The sequence below is a fragment of the Capsicum annuum genome, chromosome 5, assembly GCF_002878395.1.
Source record: "Capsicum annuum cultivar UCD-10X-F1 chromosome 5, UCD10Xv1.1, whole genome shotgun sequence".
NCBI classification, from domain to species: domain Eukaryota; kingdom Viridiplantae; phylum Streptophyta; class Magnoliopsida; order Solanales; family Solanaceae; genus Capsicum; species Capsicum annuum.
This window is the reverse complement of record NC_061115.1, coordinates 152,693,864-152,704,184: the sequence shown is the minus strand read 5'-3', so window position 1 is coordinate 152,704,184 and position 10,321 is coordinate 152,693,864.

The window sequence follows — 10,321 nt, the reverse complement described above, 5'->3', positions numbered from 1 at the left end:
GATAGTTCCATTAGATTTAGGATTGTCAGCTACAATCACCCATGTTATCAGTTATACTCAGATACAATCACCCATGTATCAATATTATTTAGATATAGTCCTTTATGTTATCATTCATATCAGTTACTAGCATGTCACGTTATTAGTATACAGACTCAGAAATTACCAAATCACGTTATTAGTTACAGTTACGTATTTATGCATGTATTCTCACATTCATGTTAGACAGTCAGTTAGCATTATTCATGCATATGAACCATTGCATATAACCTACCTCACATGTATAATAGGTACATATGTACTGATGTATTCACATGTATACTAGGTACATATGTACTGAGGCATTCACGCTATGGTGCTTTCTTTTATGTTACACCATAGGTTCAAAGACACGAGTTCCAGATCAGCAGTAGATTCTAGATTCAGCTGTCAGAGTAGAAGTGAGTCCTTATCCTTCGAGGACATAATGATTTTCTCGTATCTCATTGATTAGCTTATTAGTTGGAGTTAGTTGGGGGCTTGTCCATCTTCCCTAGTTAGATTCTTCAGACAGTAGAGGCTTTCAGACTAAATGCAGACTAGATGAAGACTCGATACAAACTTTCATGTTCAGACTTTAGTATTTTAAGTTTTATTTTGGGTATTCTATTACCCCACATAAATATTACATTATTCAGTTATGTTCATTATCGAACCTTATTGCCTTTCAGTGCATGTTTTCGCATTATTATGTTATCTTATGCAGTATATAGGTACATATATCTGTTATGGATTAGCTTGTGGTCCTTTGGGGTCATGAGCACCGTGTAGCGTTTTGGTTTAGTAAATTGGGTCGTTACAACTCTTCGACTTCATTGAACAATGTCATGAGAGAATCTCTATTTTATTCTTGTTTTTGGAGTCTTTATAGTAGATTAAATTTTACAACACCATGAAAGATGTCTCGGATCCCGAACTCAACGTTGATGAACTACTTGGGGTGATCCCTCATCAAGCCATTTAAAATATGTGCATATGCCATTATCCTAGAAAAAAAATTAATAATTAGATAATGATTTACTTAATTTAAAAAAAAATCATACACGACTCATCTTCGTAATTGCATAGTTATAAAGTTTGCGATCTGGATTTGAGTCCATGCATGACATCCTCAAGACAGTCGTATTTTCAAAATGACAAATTATAGTCTTTTTTGAATTAAATGTTTGAGACACTGTAGAATTCTAAAATAAAAATAAAGTGGAGGAAATAATAAAGGATGAAGGACTTTATATATGAAGTAAAAAGAAGAGTTACCATTTAAGAAGTATAAAATTAGCCGTTTGATACTGTTAAAACAATAATTATATTTTTGAACTATTAAAGACACTTAATAGACTGTCATCGATCTTGACCTATGTCAATCCTCCACCACATATAAAAGTCTACCATAGACCCGCTGAATCGAAGAGATATGTGGGTGTATAGTGGTTGAACAAACAACATTCTCAAAACATACATGTGCTTTGAGGGTCCATCAATTTGTGCAGTCTACCGTAGACGTATGTGACAGGTCGAATATCAATTATTGTCATGATCGATGGTAGACCCATAGTTCTATGCACATGATTTTAGACCCTCCCTAGCATTTTATTTAAATGGGAATAATTAAATAAAAATAAATAAATTATATGATTCTACACATATGAAATAGTTTAATTAAAATAGTTTAATTAAGTCACATAATCATGTAATATTCCACACAAATTGGGGTTGATGATTAAAGGGGTATGTGGGCGGGTGGAGGTTGAACAAACAACATCCTCAGAGTAATATTTTTCAAATCACAAGTATTTTTTGAGGATGTTGATTGCTCAACCACTGCCCATCTACACACTCCTTCGATCACCACCTCCAATTTGTGTGGGTTCTAATATGATCATGTGACTTGTTTAAACTCCTCCATATGTGTAAAATCTCACAATGTACTTATTTTTTATTTAATTATTTCTTTTTAAAGAATATGCTAGTTAGGGTCTACTAATTCATCTGATCTACGATAGAGTATATATTTGGTTGATCATTGACAATTGTCAATGTCGATGTAGATGTTATAATTCTATATACATGGTTGTAGACCAACTCTAGCATGTTATTTAAACTAAGATATTTAAATAAAAAGTAATTACATATTAAGATTATACACATATGGACAAGTTTAAACAAGTCACATGATCATATTAGAACCCACACAAATTAGAGGTGGTGATCGAAAGACTATGTAGATGAGCAGTAGTTGAACAATCAATATCCTCAAAACATACTTATGCTTTGACAAACATTACTCTGAGGATGTTGTTTGTTCAACCACTACCCATTCACATACCCCTTTGATCACCCCCCAATTTGTATGGATCATTACATGATCATGTGACTTGTTTAAGCTCCTTCATATATGTAGAATTTCATAATTTATTTATTTATTTTCTTTTAAACAACATGCTAGTGAGGGTATAAAATCACATACATAGAACTATGGGTTCGACCATTGATACATACAACAATCCGTACTCAATCCATCACATACATCTACGGTAGATCGCAAAAATCGATGGACTCTCAAAGCACAAGTATGTTTTGAGAATGTTGTTTGTTCAACCACTACCCACCCACATACCCCTTCGATCACATGACTTGTTTAAACATTTTTTAAAATTTAATTATTTTCTTTTAAACTAAATGCTACTAATGGTTCATTGATTCATATAGTCTAAAATTGACCTATTTAAATAGTCAAGGATTGACAGAGGCCAAAATTGAGGATACTTCTAATAAAATTAGCTAGCTATACGTAGACCAGATGCCCTGTCTATGTAGACTATATATGTATTTTATCAAGGTAGTCCATAGTTATATTCATTGATTAAGAAATAAGAATTTAAAAAGTTGATAGTGCAGCAAAACAAAAATCATAAAGAAGAAGACTAACAATATAAAAACAACAATCATAATGAAGAGGGAAAAGATATTTAACAAGCTGAAATTATTATATTCATATTGTTCATTGTCATCACATACATTTTAGTAGCACCACACCAACAAAAAGGGCAAAAAGAAGAAGTTTTATTCCAACAAAATCCTAACCAAGAAAGCTTCTTCTACAATAAACAAAGACAAAAACAAAAACTTACACTAAACTAAGGGTGTGTGTGGGGGTGGGGCTGGTGTAGTTAGTGGCTAACAGATCAAGCCTCTCCAGAATTTACCCTACAAAATAAGTGTGTCACAATCTGAAGCTACCTTCTAGTCGCGTCATGATGCTTAAGGTGGCTTGCAACCCTAAGCTAACCCATGATCTGGTACATGCTATGAGCACTGAATAAAATGATAGTAATATAACATGTGCGAAAGATAAACTGATAAGGTACTACCAATTTGAAAAACATAAATACATAAAATGATATGTTTGGAATATCTGATAAACACTGAAAACTATACTGTCTGTCTGAAAGCCTCTAAACATACGGATTTGATGGGACAAGCCCCTAACTAACTCCAACTGAACTGAATACAAAGAAATACTGAAATAACAGGAATAACATGTCACATCCTCGATAGATGAGGACTCACCAATATTGCTGCATGAAACTACTGAGCTGTCTAGGGGTGATCGGGAAACTGTGCATCCTAACCTATGTTATATGAAAATATAGCATAAGAGAAAAGCATGCGATCAGTACTTTGAATGTACTGGTATGTGAGGTAAGGACTATCTAAAATACATATGGCAACTGAACATGGAAGCATGAACATGTAAAACTGAGAATGCAAGACCAAGCATAATCATGTACTGAAATATTTTGAGTAACTGAATAACCAATGTCTGAATAACTTAATAGCTGTTATCTGTATACTTGGTCACGGAAACCTGAATTGTCATACTCTAAATACTAAACCGACACTATGGGAGCTAGCTATAACTGACATGCCCCAATCTGAGCTATCAGGGTCCAACTTGTAACCCCAGTTGGAAGGGTACTGGTATTTTGGCAGGGGTACCAACACATGACTGATAATGTGGATATATAAGGCTTATGCCCCTTAGGATGAGGGTGTCATTCCTAAATTTCAGGGGAACCCTCAAAATCTACAATGGCACCATAGGTCTGGAACCTAGAGACTGCTACTAGCGTCTCATGCCTAACTGACGGGGGAGACGCAATCCCTACATTCACTAGGTGCTAAGTGTTACCCCTAACTGAATGAAATTGGTATTATTAGTCATTTAATATGATATGATTGTACTTGTAAGTGCTCAACATGAACATGATGTTCTAAATATGATAATAAAACCATGGTTTTACTGACTTGTTACTTGAAAATAGAACTATGTAAAACACATAGGTATCAGGTGTTCATAACCTACCAGCACTGAATGATCACAAAAATATAATAATAATGCTTAAAACAGTCGTATGGAATCATAGTTCAAAGACCCAAAACATAAGACATTTCAATAAATAAGTGAGAAACATAAATTTGAACATGGGATTGTGTTAAATATGAGAGGGCAACATATTATATGGTTTAATACATAATTTGATGATGTATCATAAAATCACTAGAATATTACATGGGTAATTGAAATTTACAGCACGAAATAACCTAATTTACATAGGAAAACATGTTGAAATTGCTTGAATTTAGATTTCTAAGAAGACATAGATTAAATTCATGATTTACATAGATAATTTTATTAAAAAGATTAAAAATTCATACTTGAATAAAAAGGGGATTTTGGGACTCAATGGGTAGAAGAAACCCATTGATGAATACCCCATATACCTGTAGTAGAAGTTTTAAGGAAGAATCCTTGTAGTTGTTCTTCCTCTAAGAAACCCTAGTTATTGTTCTTAAGTATGAGAGAGGAGATTAACATGTTAAGTATTTGATTTTTAAGAGAAAATAAGATTCTTTGATGGTTCTAAGTCTTGGGTAGAATTTATGATAAGGAAAAAGACCAAAAAACCCCTTAGAAATCGTTTGGAAAACATTTGGAAGCTGTCCCGACGAGTTTGGATACGACTCCTAAGTGCTGGGTATGAGTCATACCTTGAGTCATCACCAAGAACCCAAATTTTGACCCCTACTATTGTGGGTACGACTCCTCCTGATGACTCGTATGGTCTGCTTACGAGTCGTATCAGTGAGTTGTACCCTACTTACAACTTTGATCGTGCTTCAGTAATTTGGCCATAACTTTTCAACCTGATATCAGAATAAGGCAAAATTGGTATCATTGGACACCTAATTCAATTATATGTCTATTGGCGTGTCTTAGGATCAGAAATTCTTAGTATAATAATAGTTATGATCATTTAAATATGACTATGGTTATATTCTTCATAAGAACTTAATCGCTAAGATATGTTTTGGCTTGTTCATAAGCTAGGAGTTATTTGAGGACTTAATATATGTCTAAATAAATTATAAAGCTATCAAAACATGAGTCTTGATTCTTGTATCCTTCACTGATCAATATATGAGTCATAACACACGACTTGTAATAAGTCACACCACTAGCACCCATCCTCTCATAACTTGGACAGAACTCATTTCACCTCATACTGACTTAGTTACGACTTACCATGTATGACTCATATGATCACCTTATGACTTCTAAGGTTTAAGTTGTACCTTAAACAGAATATCATCCATCATACACTATCATGGGTTCGAGTTGAATATATGACTCATATGATATCCATACAACTCAAAGGCTTGAGTCGTATGTTGCATAGTGATTTCAAAATACGAGGTATTATAATATCTCCCGTTTGGTAACATTCATCCTCGAAAGAGACTGGTTTGGATAAGAGTAATAAGGTAATTTGACACCATACACTGAATGTTCATGAACTGAAGCGTGATTAAATAACTAAGCCTGAGACGTGATACATGGATTGAACTGGTTTCGTGAATACATGAAATGCAATGAGAATGGTTACATAGCTGAAATAGAGATCAGAAAGAGTCAATTTAAGAAATATTGTTACCTTAAGTCGAGTCTAAATTTGTGGAGAAAAGATGAGGGTACTTGGCCCACATATCAGTTTCTGCTTCCCAAGTAGCTCCCTCAACAAACTGATTTCACCATAGAACTTTCACCTAGGGAACCTCTTTGTTCCTCAACCTACGAGTTTGATGGTCAAGGATCTCAATGGGGATTTATTCATAGGAGAGACTATATTTCACATCCACACTCTCTAAGGGAGTGACTGAAGTTGGGTCATCAATATATTTCTTTAATAAAGAGACATGAAACACCAGCTGATGCCAATTTTGCAGGCGACTCCAACTCATAATCTACCTTCCCCAAATGACTCAAAATTTTATATGGTCTAATATAACAGGGACTGATCTTTCCCTTCCTACCAAATCTCTTTACCTCTTTTATGGGTGAAATCTTTAAATAAAATAGGTCACCAACATTAATATCAAGATCTCTCCTCCTTACATCTGCATAAGATTTCTGATGACTTTGGGCTATCTTCAGCCTTTCTCAAACCAACTAAACTTTATCCATCACCTTATACACTGAATCTGGCCCTATCAAAGTAGCTTCTCCTACTTTAAACCAACCAATGGGAAATCTATATCTCATTCCATAAAGAGCCTCAAACGGATCCATCTAAATACTGGAGTGATAACTATTGAGTAGGCAAACTCAATCAAAGTTAAGTGGTCATCTCAACTACCTTTAAAGTCAATAACATAGGCCCTAAACATGTACTCTAAAGTATGAATGGTCCTCTCTACCTCACCATCTATCTGAGGATGAAAAACTGTACTTTGGTAAAATTGGGTACTAAGACCCTTTTGAAAAGCCTTCCAAAAGTAATATAAACTGAGTACCTCTATCTGAAATGATAGACAACCGAACGCCATGCAACTTCACCAACTCTATAAGATAGAGTCTATCATAATCCTCAGCTTAAAATGAAGTATAAACTAGCAAAAATAAGTTGACTTGGTCATTCTATCTACAATGACCCATATTGAATCATGTTGACGACGCATATGAGGCAATCCTGTCACAAAATCCATGTTCACCACATCCCACTTCCAAGTGGGGATGCTAAACTCCTGCAGTGTACCACTAGGCCTCTGGTCCTCCACCTTAAATTACTAACAATTTGTACATTTAGCCACATACTCTACAATATCCTTATTTATACCACTCCGCCAATAGATTTCCCACAAATCACGGTACATCTTAGTGGCTCCTGGGTGGATAGAGTATTATGCACCATGCACCTCAGCTAATATTTGCTATCTCAGACCATCAATACATGAAACACATAGTCTGCCTTGACAACAAAGCACACCATCTCCCCCTTGGGAAAAAGCCTACACATCCTAACCTCTAACGACCTTTTTTAACTTAACCAAATTAGGATCCCTATCTAGATTTTCTTTTTCATCTGCAACCAATAAAGTTTTTGAACCATTATGAACATATATACTACCTTTATCTGAATCAACTAACCGAACTCCTAACCTAGAAAGTTGATGAACCTCATGGGCTAAATCTTTCTTATCATACTCAACATAGGCAACACTACCCATAGACAATCTACTAAGGGCATCCATCACTATATTGGCCTTTCCTAAATGATACAACACACTCATATCATAGTCTTTCAATAATTCTAGCTATCTTCTTTCATAAATATTCAGGTCTTTCTACATGAACACATACTGTAAACTCTTATTATTCATGAACACATCAATATGAACCCCATAAATATAATTCCTTCAAAGCTGTAAGGCAATAAAAACAACTGCCAACTCAATATCATAGGTTGGATAATTCTTTTCATGCCCTCAAATGGTCTGCATAATCACTCTTACTATGAGAATAGACATGGATATCATCAATGAAGACTATGATGAATATGTTCAGGTACTTCTTAAACACCATGTTCATCAAGGGGCATTCGTTAGTCCAAAAGACATAGGAATTCGAAGTGACCATATTGAGTTCTGAAGGCTATCTTTGGAATGTCATATCCTCTAACTCTAAGCTGATGATAGCTGGATTTGAGGTCTATCTTAGAGAAATAACTTGCACCTTGAAGTTGGTCGAATAAGCCATCAATCCTGGTGAGAGGATATTTATTCTTGATTGTAACTTATTTAACTGATGGTAGTCGATGCACATTCTAAGAGAACCATCTTTCTTGTGAATGAATAGAACTAAAGCATCCCATAGAGAAACACTAGGCCTGATGAAACCCTTATCTAAGAGATCCTTCAATTCCTTAAGCTCAGCTGAAGCCATTATATAAGATGGAATAGAGATAGGTTGTGTGTCTAGAAGGAGGTCTATTGCTAAGTTGATTTACCTTTTAGGAGGAACTTCGAGAAGATCTTCAGGAAATACATTTGGAAATTTATTTACTATTGGAACTTACTCAAGACTTGGAGTTTCAGAATTTGAGTCCTTGACTCGAACGAGATGGTAAATATACCCTTTGGATATCATCTTTATTTCCTTAAGATATGAAATAAAATGACCCTTAAGCACTATAGTACTACCCTTTCATTCAATAATTGGTTCATTAGGAAAAAGAACTGGATAATTTTATTTCTACAGTCAACTGAGTCATAGCATGAGTTGAGCCAATCCATGCCGAGAATGATATCAAAATTAGTCATCTCTAACTCTACAAGAACAACTAATGTAACTTTCTGAGACACTGTGATTGGGTAATTTATTTATACCCATCTGGATATATTTAGCTTACCTACTGGGGTAGAAATTAAGAAAGTCTCTACTAATGTTTCGGGACTGACACCAAAGTCTGTAGCTATATAAGGAATCGCAAATAAAAGTGAAGCTCTGGGGTCTAACAATGCATAAATATAAAAAATTAAATACTTGTAGCATACCCGTAACCACATTAGGAGAACTTTTCTGATCATGCCGAGAATGGAGAATGTATAGTATATTCTGATGCTGCCCACTGGTTGCACAAAAAGTGGTAACCTCTGAGTCAGGTGACTTAATGGAACTGATAAAAGATTGGACTAGCTCTATTGGCGATTATTTATTTCCTTCCACATGCCCATAGAGCTGTAATACCCAAAAGTTTCTTAACTAATTTCATCCAAAAAATGTTAAGTATTAGCTTCTAAATTGAATGATGCTTATTCCATGAGAAATTTTAAAGATTTTCACTTTTTTTCATGTGGGAAATTCAATAAGCTTTCCATCGATATAAAATTTTCCTAAATCCGATAATCGGATAAAATATTACGACTATTTCAAGTTCCTGTCGTAAAATAGTGCCATATTGGTCAGTGGCACGCCGCGCCACAAGATAAAATGGAAATTGTCTTTCTTCCAGTGTCACAACGTGATTTCTCCACGTCGCGCCAAACTTTTAGGTCACAAATGAAGTGGCAACATAATGGCTCCGCGTCGCACCATTTTCCTATTTCCCAATTGTCAAACTTCAGTGACACGAAGTGATAGCGCCGTGTTACGCTTGGGTCCAGGTTGGGAAATTTTCATCAATTTTAAAAAATGCATTCAGGGTTAAAAAGGATAATTTCCCACCCCTATTAAAACCTAATAACAGATGATTTAGCCATTCTTCACCCAAAATATACTAGTTTCTCTCAATTTTATCTCAAGAACAAACTAGGGTTTAAATTGGGGATTTAATTTAAGGAAAATCTCTCCACCAATCTTTGCTAAATCAAGAACTAAGGTATGTGTTGTGTTGATTTATGGATTCTTTTCATCCATAAAGCTCAAGAACCCTATTTTAAATTATGAATCGTGATTATTATGTTGTGGGTTGCTCAAGTTATGTGATGGTTGTTGTTTGATTCCTATATTGGGATAATTATGTGAAATTATGAAAACTACATTAGCATATAAATTGAAATCCATGAATTTGGTGGTTTATGATTTGTGAAATTTGATGATTTCAACTATGCCTTAAGTTGTGCATGTAAGGTGTTTGATAAAATGCCTAAAGGGATAGAAAGTATACACCATAGCTAAATTGTGACCCAAATAACAATGTATACTTTAACCTTATGTTCAAAATAACTTCCATGTTATTCTTATGCATTGAAATTGCTTGTGGGATTGCTCATGAGTTTGCCTTATGAAATATGCTATGTATACATGCTATCTTATTCGCGTACCAAGCTATGATGATCAAATGCCCATGAAATATCTCGAACTATTGTATTATGGATTGTTGATATTGGTCATATATTCAATAATGTCATGCCTTGTCAGTTTTCTTCCATCGAGTCCTGG